Source organism: Squalius cephalus (assembly GCF_949319135.1).
Source record: "Squalius cephalus genome assembly, chromosome: 12".
Classification (NCBI taxonomy): Eukaryota; Metazoa; Chordata; class Actinopteri; order Cypriniformes; family Leuciscidae; genus Squalius; species Squalius cephalus.
The window spans coordinates 25394949-25410643 of record NC_137133.1 but is presented as its reverse complement, the minus strand read 5'-3'; the positions used below and the strand labels follow the sequence as shown (position 1 = coordinate 25410643).

General features: G+C 40.2%; 1 protein-coding gene across 4 annotated transcripts in view; it reads right to left on the bottom strand.

Moving 5' to 3' along the window:
• fynb (FYN proto-oncogene, Src family tyrosine kinase b) overlaps positions 1-14748 on the bottom strand; it is a 137978-nt gene extending 123230 nt beyond the window's left edge. The window contains exon 1 of one of the 4 annotated variants that reach the window (XM_079887744.1): positions 14474-14748. The gene's annotated coding sequence lies outside the window, so the exon portion shown is untranslated. The remainder of the gene's footprint in view (positions 1-14473) is intronic. The other 3 variants (XM_079887746.1, XM_079887745.1, XM_079887747.1) reach the window with 3 other exon arrangements.
• Positions 14749-15695: the final 947 nt, after the last annotated feature.

Below are 15695 nucleotides of genomic sequence, written 5' to 3'. Positions count from 1 at the left end.
TTGAGCCAGGCTTGTAACAGATTTGGGGATCTCGTCCGGGATTTTTGAACCATCGATCGGCAAATATGCGTTTTTTTTTTGCATTTCTCAATTGAGTTTGAGTATTTAATAGTGTTCGTTGTTAAACGCACTTAGTATTGTAGGCCGTTTTGATTAACGTGCCTAATTTGTTGACTGTATTCGGATCCTATGGTGATCCGGCGCAGTAAGTTTGATTGGGCATTTAACGCATGGTAAATTATTGGGAAAGACATGCACGCGGATCAGTTTAATTAGGTTTTGATTTTTTTTTTGTATTACGTCGGTGCGGGAGACAAGGAGATAATTTGGGTTGTTTGTGCCTGGGGTTGTTTAAATACAGCCAGGTTAAAGTATTGCGGGTGGTTCATTGTTGGGTAAGTGCGGGCCTTCGCTGTGTTTGCGAGACAAAAAAAATAAAAAAATAATTGATGGTGTAGCCATTGGAGCTTTGCGAATCCCTGCTAAGCGCTTAACGCTTGTTTGTTATTTTAGTTTTTTGTTTTTGTGCTATATCCTGGGCGGAGGGCACAGTCGTGGATGCCTGCTTTAACAGCATTTTGTCGGGGAAGTTAGGTGCCGCTGATATCGTGTATTAAAAATCTCCGTTCTTGGGGTATGCATGAAGTGGATCGATGTGTGCAGGGCAGCTCCGTTTGTTTTTTGTTTGTAGCTGCAGTGTGGTGGACGCACTTACATTGATAAATGTGCTCATAAAAAAATTTGTTTAAGGGTTAAAGTAAAACGGCAGAGGAAATAAATGGATACTTTGGATAATTTTTTTGCTGCTCCATCAGATCAGGTTTTAGATATGTTGACTAAGGAGCAGTTGTGTGACGTTAGTGAACATTATAATTTTGAATTGGGCTTGAAAAAAATGCGAAATTGGCGCAGATAAGGCAGGCAGTTAGAACTAAATTGGCTGAAAGAAAAGTTCTCCCATCAATAGCTTCAATGGATGAGTTGGAGCCTGAAGGTGCTTCAACGCCATTGGCAATATTGGGTGAGTCTCGCAGTAATTTTGGTCTTACCTTTGAACAACAAAAAGAGCTGTTAGAAATGCAACAAAGAGAGAGAGAAGCTGAATGTAGAGAGAGAGAAGCTGAACGTCAACTAGAATATAATAAAATCAAAAGTGATCGAGAAATTGCTTTAGAACGTCTTAGGTTGATTGCAGAAGGGAAAATTAGAGGTGATACTGGTGGCGATGTTCCGACTGGACCAGCGTGCACCCCTGATATCTCTAATATGGCCAGATTGCTACCAAGGTTTAATGAGAAAGATCCGGATGTGTTCTTTTCACTGTTTGAAAGTGTGGCAGATGATCGTGGTTGGAGTGATTCTGAACGAACGTTGTTACTCCAGAGCGTTCTAGTTGGAAAAGCGCAGGAGGCGTTTATTGCTTTGTCGGTGCCTGAAAGAAAGATTTATAAAAGCGTGAAAGATGCTGTGCTTAAAGTATACGAGTTAGTTCCGGAGGCATATAGGCTGCGATTTCGAAATTGGAAGAAGGGAGAAAAGCAGACTTATACAGAGGTAGTAAGAGAGCTGAATTGTCATTTCAATCGTTGGTGTGCTGCAGTAGGCGTCTCTACCTTTGAAGAGTTGTGTAATTTAATTGTTTTAAAGCAATTTAGAAACATCCTCCCTGATCGAATCGCAGTATATATAAATGAGCGGAAGGTAAAAACAGCAGCAGACGCCGCAGTTTTATCTGATGAATACGTTTTAACGCACAGGCAAAATTTTAAAGAATATAATCCAGGAAAGGGCTACCGCGAGCAGCGCTTTGGACGTTTCAGTGAACGTTCAGGATTTTCTAATACTGCCACTAGTCAGTCTGTTGCCAAAGAACAGTCTCGTGGCAAGGCAGATCCGGATGCTTGTCGTTACTGTTTAGAGAAGGGGCATTGGAAGAACGAGTGTCCAGCCTTGAAAGAAAGAGGCCAGAGGAGCAAACCTGGCGCGGCAAGACCTGTTGCTCTTGCCGTTTCTGGTGTGCGCGTACGGTCTGAGTTCATACACACAGAGATTAGGTAGAACCCTGAAGTGGGTGTGGCCTCCTCTAACTTGTCTGCGGACAGCCTTGTGGGATCTAGCCAGTATAGCCGTTCTGATGTAATTGAAGCCAATGTCAATGATTACTCTCCTTTCATTACAGATGGTTTCGTATCGTTGGTGGGCAGTTCTGCCAAGGTGCCAGTTAAAATTCTTAGAGACACGGGGGCCTGTGAATCTTTTCTTCTAGAGTCGGTTTTGCCTCTTTCTAGTGAGTCCAGTACTGGTAATGTTTTAGTGAGGGGAATTGGGTTGCAGGTTGTAACTGTTCCTCTGCATAGGATTGAGCTACAGTCAGACCTGGTTCAGGGTGAGGTTGTCATTGCCGTGCGTCATTCGTTGCCTGTAGATGGTGTACATCTCATCTTGGGTAATAACTTGGCTGGAGAGCGTGTTTGGCATGATGTGCCGCCACCTGTGGTGGTTAAGAGTGTTCCATCTATCCCATCAGGTGCTGATAGTAGCCTGCAGAGCTTACCTGAGGTGTTTACTGCTTGTGCAGTAACACGTGCCATGAACCGTGCCTCTGGAACTGAGGTTTTAGAGAAAAATCTTAAGCCTGATTTACAGTCTATTGTTTTGCCAGATTTGCCATCTTCTCTGTCATTTAGTGATTTTGTTGTAGCTCAGAAGGAGGACTCAACATTGAGTGAACTGTTTGCTGGGGTTTTGCCTGTTGAGGAGCGACATAGTGCAGCGAGGGGTTATTTTGTTCAGGATGGGTTGTTGGTTTGTAAGTGGATGCCTCAGACTAATGAGATGTTAGAGGATCCTGTTTTCCAGATAGTAGTGCCTGTGAAGTTTAGAGACTTGATACTACAGACGGCTCATGGTGATATAGCGGGCCATTTGGGTGTGCGGAAGACATATGACAGACTTATGAAGTACTTCTATTGGCCTTGCCTAAAGAAGGATGTGGCATGCTTCATTAAGACCTGTCATACATGTCAGCTAACTGGAAAGCCTAATCAGGTGATCAAGCCAGCTCCACTTTACCCTATTCCAGCTTTAGGGAACCCATTTGAGTATTTGCTAATCGACTGTGTTGGACCACTGCCTCCATCTAAGTCAGGATGTGTTTACCTTTTGACTGTGATGTGTCAGGCCACCCGTTACCCCGCTGCCTATGCGTTACGTACAATTTCTACCAAGTCGGTGGTGAAGGCTCTCTCTCAGATCTCTCTCTATCTCCATCTTTGGCATCCCCCAGATTATTCAGAGTGACAGAGGCTCCAATTTTACATCACGTATGTTTTCAGAAGTGCTTGAGCAGCTGCAGGTTAAACATCAGCTTAGTAGTGCTTATCACGCCCAGAGCCAAGGCTCTTTGGAGCGTTTTCACCAGACGCTCAAGTCACTGCTTAGGGGTTACTGTGTTCAGCTTAGCAAAGACTGGGAGGAAGGGCTTCCATGGTTGTTGCTTGCAGCACGTGAGGTAACGCAGGAAAGTACAGGGTCCGCGTGACGTTAAAATCGTCATCGGGGGTGCGCGCGGAGACTCGTTGCGGACAGCCGCGTGCCTCCCATTTTTTGTGACCGCGCGGACAAAGGGGCGCGCGTTCATTAGGTTAAAACCGCGAAAGAGATGGAAATAACATGGACGCCGAATTTGAAAAAACGGAAAATGTGTGCATACTAGAAATAGAACCAATGCCTATTTTTCACGCAAGCCTGTTGGAAGCGTTTCCAGGCAAAATAGAATAGGAAAATATGTTTATATGTCATTTTGACACGAATACATATTAATAAATTCATTTTGATGTTTGAAAGTGTCTAGGTTTTGACATAAATGCAAATATATAAAAAATATTATCGATTAGGGTTAGTGTACGCGTCCAAACTGGAGTATAACAGAGGCTTTAGAAGAAAATGAAGAGCTGGTATGACCGCCGGGCTGAGCCGAGAGTGTTCAGTCCTGGAGATCAGGTTCTGGCACTGTTGCCGATAGCCGGTTCTCCCTTTCTTGCTAGTCCCTACACGGTTGTTCAGCAGGTGTCAGACCTGAACTATCTAGTTTCAACTCCTGATCGTAGGCGTAATACGCAACTCTGTCACAATCTTTTGAAACCTTACTACAGTAGGTCTCCGGTTTCTGGGGCAGCAGAGACTGGTGATCAGGTTAAGTCAGTTGCTTTGGCTGCAGTTGCTGTGATATCTAGTTTCTCTCCCCACATGGTGGCAGCATGTGGTGATGAGGATGTGGTTAGCCCAGACGACTGTGTGCTTCAGCCTCGGTTGAAGAACTCAGAGAAGTTGTCTGAGTTGGACACGCTACTTGGGCATTTGTCCAAGGAGAGGGCATTAGAAGTTGAGTCGTTGATTTTTAACTCTCCTGCCTTGTTTTCAGACACACCGTCATGCACTCATTTGATCAAGCACGACATTGATGTGGGTGACACTGAGCCGATAAGGCAGAGGTTTTATCGGGTGTCACTCGAGAAACAGCAGCACCTAGAGGCAGAGGTTAAGTATCTCTTGAATAATGGTTTGGCAGAACCCTCTTATTCCAGTTGGGCTTCACCTTGCATTCTAGTTAGTAAACCTGACGGAACGTATAGATTTTGTTCCGATTATAGGAAGCTAAATAACATCACAAAGCCAGATTCTTTTCCGCTTCCAAGGGTTGAAGACTGTGTTGACCGGGTAGGATCGGCCAGGTTCGTAAGTAAATTCGATTTACTTAAAGGCTACTATCAGGTTCCTTTGACACCTCGGGCTCAGGAGGTTTCAGCCTTTATAACGGCGTCTGGCCTGTATTCGTACTCTGTGATGAGCTTTGGGTTACGAAATGCGCCCGCCACATTTCAGCGACTAATGAACCGCGTAGTCTCTGGTTTACAGGGCTGTGCGGTTTATTTGGACGATGTGGTAGTGTATAGTGACGGGTGGTCTGAACATCTTGAGCGTATCCAGGCTCTTTTTACACAGTTAGTTGAAGCTCGTCTCACTGTAAATCTCGCTAAGTGCGAGTTTGCCCAGGCGACAGTTGTTTATTTGGGGAAGGTGGTGGGGCAAGGCCAGGTGAGGCCTGTGCACGCTAAGGTGGTGGCTATCGATAATTTCCCTGTTCCAGCTACCAAACCTGAGCTCAGACGCTTTTTAGGAATGGTGGGGTATTATCGTGGCTTCTGTGCTAACTTTTCCACTGTAGTTGCTCCATTGACCGACCTTTTGAAGGGCCATATTAAATTTGATTGGACCGCGATTTGTCAGGCCGCATTTGATAATGTGAAGTTGTTGTTAACATCTACTCCTGTTTTAATGGCTCCCCGCATGGACCAGTCATTCCAGATGCAGGTCGACGCTAGCCACGTGGGTGCTGGGGCTGTGCTCCTGCAGAGGGATGAGCAAGGCGTAGATGTGTTTCTTCTCAAAAAAGTTTAACCGTCACCAGTTAAATTACTCGACCATCGAGAAAGAAACACTAGCTTTAATCTGGGGATTACAACACTTTGATGTTTATTTAAGTGGGGGTGCTGTTCCAGTTACCATTTATTCTGATCATAACCCACTAACGTTCTTAGTCAACAATAGTCAACATTATTGATCTGCCTTACTTAAGGTGGACAATGACGCAATTTTCAAATTTTCAATTTGTACATATACCTGTACAATCATATACCATCTACTTTCTATTTTTGTATGCCCCATTCTGTTTGTGCTGTGGAAGCTTCTGTCAACAAAAAAAAATTCCTCGTATGTGCAAACAGTCATTTTGACATGCTTTCTTGTGATTAAAACTGTGATTGATGGCATTGATCATCTGAAGCACATACGCTGGTACAGCACTCCTCAAAGTGAAAGCGAAAACTAAATTAAAAAATTTAGTTTTAGTAATACTATTATTCAAAGCATTTTAAATGGTTTATTCTTATATGTATAGTGCATTAATAGCGGGAGAGGCAGGACATAGCGAGCACCGGGGTCTGTGTAAAGCCGCGGTCACACTTTGAGCATGCAAAATTTCTTCGGACACTACAACGATCGTCGTCACGCTCTGCAGCGTATTTTTTATGAATTCAACATTTAACAAATAGTAATACACTCAAATGTAAAAAATATACTATCTACTCAATTCAGCCAAGTGGTTATGCCGTGACATATCGATCTTCTACTGGTCACACGTCTTCATATGATGCAAATTCGTAGGTCAGAGTTCACCAGACTTGAACTTTGAAATGCAGCGAAATTTTGAATTTCTTGCATTTCCTGTCTGATGCATACGCATGCGTTTGGAAACGAAATGTCAATCATCTGTGCGTCATGACGTCAAAGCGATTTGAGCAAAGGAGGGAATCATAGAGAGGAAGAGACGATCTAAAGCTTGGCTTTATTTTACTAAACAAGACGAAAAATATGCCGTTTGCAATAACTGCAAGGCTGTTATTTCGTGTAAGGGTGCAAATACAAGCAGCATGCTTAAACATATCTACCCATGGTTCTAAATTGCAGGAATGCCGTGTTTTTGATCATCTGTGTAACAGTTACAACTGCCTAAGCTAGCAGCACCATAACCTCCGTTGAATAGGGTAATGTAATATTAAATATCACTGGCGTCTAACAAATAACAGGCATATTCTACGAAAACACTGTATAATGTATAATTATTCTCGCAATATCCATTTTCTAGGCTTCCATACCTGTTTTTATAGAGAATAGTTTTAATTATATATTAGGAGGAAGAGTTTCTGACCTGTATGCTTGTGTTTACAGATTTTTTTTATTTATTTTGTAAATCTTATTTATTATTCAGTTTGCTTACTCAAGTGTAAGCTTTAAAACAAATTAAACCATTTGTTTTTTTTTTGCCGAAAAAGCATATGACTACTTTTTTCCACACAGTGCTATCAGGAATCGATAAGAGAATCGTTAAAGAATTGGATCGATAAGAAGAATCGTCAGTGGCATTGATATTGATAAAATCTTATCAATTTCCATTCCTAGTCTCTACAGCCAACACACAGACTGTTGTCTTTGTTCTGCTCTGTTCCTCAACATGTGACATTTTACCAGCAGTATTAGAATAAAGTCTCTGACATTTACCTTACACAGTAAGGAATACAGACTCTAGAACATGTTTAGACTGCTACTGCAGGCAGGGCAGTTAAGGCTATGTCTGATGGCATAAGCACGCCTCTATGAGATGAGCCTCATTCGTCTGGGTGAGCAAAACAGGATGACATGACACTGCCTAAAAAAAAATAAAAAATCATCGCAACAAATTCTCCAGCTTAAAGGTACAGCCTAGTCAGAACAGCAAGTGGAACAAAACCCCAGAATGTTTAGAACGGTCATCTGCGTTTCCACAGTTACCTTTCCAGGGTTCTGCATGCTGATGTTGTGGCCAGCTGCTTCCTTTCCGAACACCAATGAAGTGATGCACATTATGGATATGGTTTCTCCTTTGTACTAAGCATTCGCACAATTTATTTCAACAAGCAAACATCAAGAAGAATTGGGTTAGGGTTAGCATTTAAAAAGAGCATTTCAAAATGGAGCATACAGGAACATGCGAGATGCAAACCGCTTTTTGTGGTTAATGAGAATGTGACCGAATGTTCTGGAAGTGGTTTTGTGCAGTGTTTAGACAATTCCACCAGCAAAAACCAACATAATATTTTGTCAATGACAGAAAAATGTAACAAACAAATAGAATACCAAGCAAATCTTGATGACATGAACAAAAAATGGTGCATGACTGTTTCCAAATCGATCTGTTTTAAAGGGGCGGATCCAATTAAGTGTAGCCTAACTTCGCCGATTTTCAACCCGCTTTGTTTTACAACGTTTACTCGTTCTCCGTGTTACCTTGACAGAGAAATTCACATTTATTTGTCAGAAAAAGTCCACTGGATGACACGTTTTGGACTTTTGACAGCTCCAGGGTTTTTGCGAAAACTGCAGATTATACTTCTGCATTTTGTATCCCCGTCCACTGACACTCGGATTGACAGAGGGTTATTAATACATTAAAACATTATTATTATTATTATTATTATTATTATTAAAATATTTAATATTCAACATTATTGATCTGCCTTGGTGGACAATGACGCAATTTTCTTCTAGAAACAAACTTTGTTGTATTATTTTCATGTTATCACTGTGAAGCTGCTTTGATACAATCTGTATTGTAAAATGCGCTATATAAATAAAGGTGACTTGACTTGACTAATAAAACAGTTATTGTAAAGATAGGTTTATCACTGAAAATTGTATCATACTATGTAAACACTTTAAACAGCATAATGGTAAAAATGGAACACTATGATGTCAGCTTTCAGGATGGTGTTTTGCTTTTGGGCAGAACTGACGAAATGGCAGTTTCTGTCACTTTATCCCCTCCATTTGGCCGAAAACACTGTTCGTGGTCATCCAGTTTGAAATGTTGACTACAAACACAGAGGTTTTTACACATTTTCCATCACAGTGTTCTGTCTGTATTCACGATTCTTTGCAGCCGCTGCCTACAACACGCTGGATCCTTCGCTGGACACAGAAAGCAACTTACTCCCGCTAAACATTTTCTCTTTGAATTCTTGCACCCGGGAACAATAAAAGTTGACACCATTATGACTAAAAGTTTGCTAAGAAGTGTTTCCTACTAAAGCAAAGCGGTATTTGTCTCTGGCCAAGCGTTCATAGCAGATTTGTGGGAGTGACCTTGGACGGCAACATGCCCAGTACATTATGGGTGTTGAAGTTTTCCTACCTATATGTCAAAAGGGAACAGCCTTTCTAGTGTATAGTAGTGTATATAGTTCTATACACTAGAAAGGTGATTTTTTGGGGGGGGGGCATTTTTATTTTTTTTATAAAGTTGGTGTCTATTAGACAGCCATGTTTTTTGAAAACCCCTTTTGCCAGCACCAGCGGTGAAGCACCCCTTTAAAGCTTGCCAGTAAACAGCCACTAATACGATTGGCTAACGTCATTGCATTGGAAATAATATCAACGTCCCCCTACAGTGTTTTGATGACATTATCCACATAAAACGTAATTTACAGACAAAGCATTATAAAATCATTTAATTACAGTTTGAGATTGTTGCTGCTTTTCCAATATAGTTGTTTGCTTAATCTTTCAACACATGTGTATTTGTAAACTCTTCATTACACTGCCTCATTTACAAAACAATTTGCAGTAAAAAGCTTTGAACAAACAATCCTCAGAAGCATTCCAGGTTGCCATAAAAAAATTAAAAAAACATCCACTTGTTTGACGCTGGGATCCTTTTGAAGTCTGTACAGAGACACAAACGACCTGTTTAAACTGTGAACAAAGCTATCGTTCTTTTACTTTTCCATTTGTCCTGTAATCTGAACACACATCTGTACACTGTATCAGTCTAGAAAGCGTCAGTGATTATAATCTGAACACACATCTGTATACTGCATCAGTGTAGACAGCGTCAGTCATTATAATCTGAACACGCATCTGTATACTGCATCAGTGAAGACAGCATCAGTCATTATAATCTGAACATGCATCTGTATACTGCATCAGTGAAGACAGCATCAGTCATTATAATCTGAACACGCATCTGTATACTGTATCAGTGTAGACAGCGTCAGTCATTATAATCTGAACACACATCTGTATACTGTATCAGTGTAGACAGCATCAGTCACTATAATCTGAACAGCGATCGAAATTTTAATCGCGATTACGATTACGGATGCCACGATTAGGTACTTAATAAATATATTTGCCTCTTCTTGGCCTACTAAAGTATTCCTGCAACTGGAGTATTCTCTGGCTAGAGCGCAGAACAGCGGAGTTTGTATTGCCTGAGCTTGTATTTTGGGTTAAGCTGCGTTGCTTTGACATTGTTCTGTTTAGCATATTAGGCTACGGTTTGTTTTATTCTATAAAGGCTAAGGGAATTCATTTATTTTATTAAACTGTTCGTTAATTGAAATGAAATGTGTGATGCTGTTATTGAAAGTATGCTACAGTGTTCTTTATTTATTACAGTTCGTCCATTTATTTTTCATTTTTCTTTATTTAAATTTAATTTTTCTTTATTTAAAATTTGTTTTTTTCTTTATTTAAATTTCGTTTTTCTTTATTTAAATCTATCCTTTACTGTGTCAGTAATTTGTTAGTCAGAAAAATATTAGACTTCCTTATTAAAAGTATTGCTTAAGTTAACAGACCTGTGTGTGTGTGTGTGTGTGTGTGTGTGTGTGTGTGTGTGTGTGTGTGTGTGTGTGTGTGTGTGTTTTATATCACTAGTGCAGTGTCCGTTCTCGGAGCATATAAGCCCTGCCCGCGTGAGGCGCGCCGCTTCCCGCTCGCGCTGTTCTGTGTTTATTAAAAGTTTATTAATTCTGAACGTGTCGCGTCTGGCGAGTCTATCTATAATGCACCAAATGCGACACTGCACTCCCTTGTGAAGTCGATTGGATGAACGGTTCTCGAAATAATCAAAATGCAAACAGACAGACAGACACATAGAGATTCCTGCCTTTATTAGAGAGAAGAATATGTTCAGCCCCCTCTCTCCGAAGCTTCGAATATTCTATGTTCTTTACTACCGAAGCTTCGAAGCTCAAAAAATGGTATTCGGACCAGCCCTAATCTGTATATTGTATAAGTGTGGACAGCATCAGTCATTATAATCTGAACACGCATCTGTATACTATCAGTGTAGACAGCATCAGTCACTATAATCTGAACACATATCTGTATACTGTATCAGTTAGACAGCATCAATCATTTTAATCTGAAGACGCATCGGTATACTGTATCAGTGTAGACAGCACACTGATAGAAAACACTGAATACTGTATCAGTGTAGACAGCGTCAGTGATTATAATGGGCTCTATTTGCTTTTGACGCTCACATCCAGTGTATGCAAATGTCAGCCATTAAGCAACTGAACGGCAGTGGGCGGGGCCTATGGTGTGATGATGTGTAACTATTTGTCGATGTCTTGCTCTGGAGGCAATCATGTGAAAATGTAATTGCCTGCGTGATGTCACAAACCCCACAACATCCAAATAAACAGTTTTTTGGTGCTTGGCTAAATTAATGCTTTGTTTATGAGGAGGACGTTTTAAGTAAGGTTGCAAAGGGCCGGAAAATTTCCGGTAAATTTCCGGAAAGTTTCCGGTAAATTTCCATGGGAAGTTAAGCTGGGGAATTTTGGAAATATTCATTACCACGGCAACCGCTTGCGCGTCCACTCTGAAAGTAACTGTACACATAAGAGACGGATAGATACATTATTTAAGGTTATTTCTATTCGTTAGAATATTGATATATGAACTTGTTGTCAAGTAAGCCCCGTTGCGAGCATGTGCGTCTCTCTAAACTTTCAGTGTGCTGCACTGCTCTAGTTGACCTCTAGATGAATACATTTGTATGTGATATTTGCAATTTAAACATTTAATAAATATATTTCCCCATAATATCATCAAAACTTACTTCACTTTGTTTAGTCCACAGGCTCAAATGTGTGCCTTCAATAGTCTTGTACTTTGGGCTTCTGTACATGTGATGGAGGCATGCAAAGTGCCAGTAGGGGGTGTGGTCTCAATAGCCATGCAGTAAGCAGTGTGCTATGTGCATGTGATTGAGGAATGGCATGGATATTCAAGTGTATTTGAATGGCATCTGTTTGAGAGAGAGAGAGAGAGAGAGAGAGAGAGACTCTTTGTGTGTGATTTCCACCAACCTCGAAATAGATGCCACACATCCCACTACGCCTACTTAATTTTTCCAGATGGAACAGTTAGTGTGTATGATTTGTAGGAGGGTTATAGGTGAATGTTCATGAGTGCATCCAGTTCTGATAATGATGGAAAAGAATGAATAAAAAAATAAAAAAATAAAAAGAATCAAGACTACATGCCTGGCAGACACAGACAGCCCACCAATTACTGTAGGCTTCCTACCTAGACAGCATTCTTGGGGATCAAGCACCACAAAAATGCTCTCTAGGTAGGCAGCATATGGATTCAGGAGACTTGAAATAAACAGGGTGATAATAGTGACACAATGATAATAGGAAATTAAAGTAACAGAGATTGTTTTGGCTAGGGCTGCACGATTTGGGGAAAATGTCATATTGCAATAATTGAGGTCAATATTGCGATTGCGATATGCGATATAATAAACAAATGGTTTCATGAGTCAACTTGCTTGGTTCTCAAGGAAAATAAATGCACACACAGATTAGTGACAATCTGCCTAAAGAAAAAAGTTCTTTAGTCAAGAGCAGTGAGTGTTTTTCTCTGTTCCCTTTGTTCTTTGATTAACTTTAGCAACAGATATAATTAGTGGCTACTGTGTACTGTCCCTTTAAGACCAGCCGCTGCTGTCAGAGACACGGATCTCACACGCGCCTCATTCTCTCACGAGTCACAACTCTTCACGTTCATCATAAGACTACTCTTATGTTATAAAGATACTTGACAAAAAGACATTTTGGCATAATTGTGTGTTATTGTTCGTTCAAGCTTGAAAGAGAGCTGTATTCTGGCATGCTGTTTTGTGCGCACGCACGATATTAGCGCAAGTCTTTCTGTGTGTCACAGTCAGGACATTCACAGGCAGCACGTTCTTTTTTGTCTTATCACGCATGAATGGTTTAAAAGCATTTGCATGAATAAGAGCAGGATCATGTAACACTAGCCAAAGGATGCCAAAAATTAACAGATGCTGCGTTAATTGCGTTAACAGCGCTAATTTGTTTATTTAATATAAAATCACAGCATTTTGCGTCATATAATCGCGTAGGCTTGACATCTCGATTGCGACTGCGATATGATTAATCGTGCAGCACTAGTTTTGGCTTTGCATCAGCTCTAGAATAAAGTTATTGTCCAGCTAAAGTTAGTTTTTGATTGATTCACCTCCGTTGTAAAAATCATTAGTTATTAATTTAGGGGCCGCTTACCGTTTTAACTGAACACAGAAAACTTTTAATGCGTACTGGCCAATCATTTGCACGACAACAGTGTTTGGTGGCTCAAGAACGCAAACTTTGAAATAGGTTCCAAGGTGCAGGTTTTGAAAAATTTAGAAAAACGTTATCATCTCTGAATAAACTTCAAAAACGTGAATCTGTGTAAACGGTGACAACGTGCAGTCATGCACATGCATATTGTTTAGTCTATAGATATGCGCTGCGTAGTCTTTCTTTACAAAGTAGCATCGCCAAATTACTTGTCTGGCCTGTATAATACAGATTTTTCTCTTTTTTTTTTGTGTGTCATTTCCACGGATCCATGCGAACTGGAATCATTTTGATGACAATTTATCCGTACAGAGGTAAAGGGAATGAGGCCTTCACAGGGGAGAGACTAGTTGACACTTCCGGACTGCATCAGGGCTATGTTGACGTATTTTCTATTGAAACTGGAAAATAATTTTGTGGTTCCAGAGTGAGTCAAATGACATTTACAGCTCAGGTTATTACCGCAAAAAAATCTGTATCCAAAGTGTACATGAGCAAAGATGGAAGAATTGAAATTGCATACGGAGTAACTGCCATAGAGTCGACTGAGAATTCGAGCAGGGGACATTAGTTAAGGACAGTCTAGAGAGCATTAAACTGGACACAAATTTTAATACACCCATTAATGCCAAATGAGTCATCTATATGTTTGCGTACAGCATACAGTACATGGTCTCAATAACACACATGTACTGAATGCCACAAAACTCCAAAACTGAGTTTAGAGTAGATATTGAGTCTGGGCGCACTTTTAATGATATCACTGCTTGTGTTTTCAGAATTCCAGACAGGTTTTTTATAGATCCTCATCCTAGAATTACTATATTTGATTAGTTTGAAAACACTTTTTCATTCAAGAGTTCAAGACCACTGCTAGAAAACATGCAACACTTGATCTAGACCAAAGTATCTGTCAGTACTGTGTCTAAAAAATTTAAGTTCAAAAAAATAACTTCTTGGCTGTCTATCCATATCACACTCACAAATAGGCACAGGGAGTATTTAAGCACACACACAAAAGAACAATTAATAAAAAAAAAAAATAAAAAAAATATTGTCACCGATGTAACGATGACCTACACAGTTTAAGCAACAGAGTAGGCGTTAATAAACAAATGTTGAGGTGAAGGATGAGGACTGCAGGTTTATGCCGACACAGCAGAATAACAGGTCAGGAGTGTAAGCAAACTAAATATCGGTCGCATCTAAAAATATCAGAAAGAGTAAAGGCAACATTGTGTCTGCAGTGCGTTACAAATCACTGCATAGAACAAAGATCACAACTGCAGCATCCTTAAAGCAAATCCCATAGACTTATTTTCAGTGTGTACGTTTATGTAGAGAATGAAGGCATGTATTGAAATGCAATAGATGGTGAGCACGCTTCCATTTCTAATTACTACAATAACCAATACAAATAATGCACTTACCCAGACGATAGCCTAAAGTCCTGTCTTTATGTTCTCCATGGTACACAACCCAATCCCAAAAGATTTCCGTGGTGGTGTAGAGTACAGCAGATGAACAGGGATCGGCGAGTAAAACGCGTTTTCAGCAGGATATCATTCACTGCTCCGTGCGGCTGATGATGATGATGATGATGATGATGGCGCAGCGGCAGCATAATGAAACTCAATGGCGCTGCGTTTTGATTGACAGCTCCTTCAGCCAGAGGAATGCTCTGGATCGCGATCAACATGAGCTCGAGCATTTCATTGGCTGAGGAAGCTGTCAATCAGCCCCACCCGGTGGTTTGTAAACAGAGGGTAAGCGAAGGACTGAACCTAACACGCCGGCCGACTGACACACGAGTCTTTTTTTATGACTCCTCGTTGATGGTTTTCATGTCTGTTTGGAAGTGTTAAAGGAATTAACAAACTATGGTGGATCGAAAACGATCCGTTCATTGAGAAATTGTATCAAATGAACCTCCTCTCCCGTAAGCCTCCTTCTGCGACAAAGTCCAAGCATTTAATGCATTAAACTGCAGGGGTACTGCAGCACCCTCTGTCTTCACAGGATTGTAAATGCAACACAAATTTTTGTTCATTTACATGCAATCATTTTTAGCATTTAGTAATGTATGTGTTATAAAACTGTTTAAGTGGGCTTTTAAAAATGTTACTCAAGTTGAATTATGCTTTTTTAATTTATTTTTTACATGCAGAGTGTGACGTCATATTGTGACAGTTGCGTCTCAAATTATTCTCCAAATCTGTCAAACATTTCATGACTAAATACAAAGCTGATATTGATACAAGATGCTCATTTTGCCAAGTTCACACAGTATGCCAAGTATGTTTCTATACTTAACAACTTTGGAAAAAATATTTTTGGATAGCATACTTTGATTCTGACCCTATACTGAAAATAATGATTGCTTTGTTAGAAACTTAATTTATCTTCTTTGTGAATTTTCTATCCATAAATGTAAGTTTACCAACAACAAACCATTTGTTTCTGTCTTTTTGAGATAATTTAAAATGGATCTTACTACTATTACATATTCAGTAAATAAGAAAGCAAGTAGATCGTCTTCAATTTATAAGGACTTTAATTTGTACACTAATTGATGTATAGATTAATATGTTACCCTCATGTTCTCTATCTTCTCTTATTTTTCTTTTGTTATTTTTCTGTTTTCATCTCATC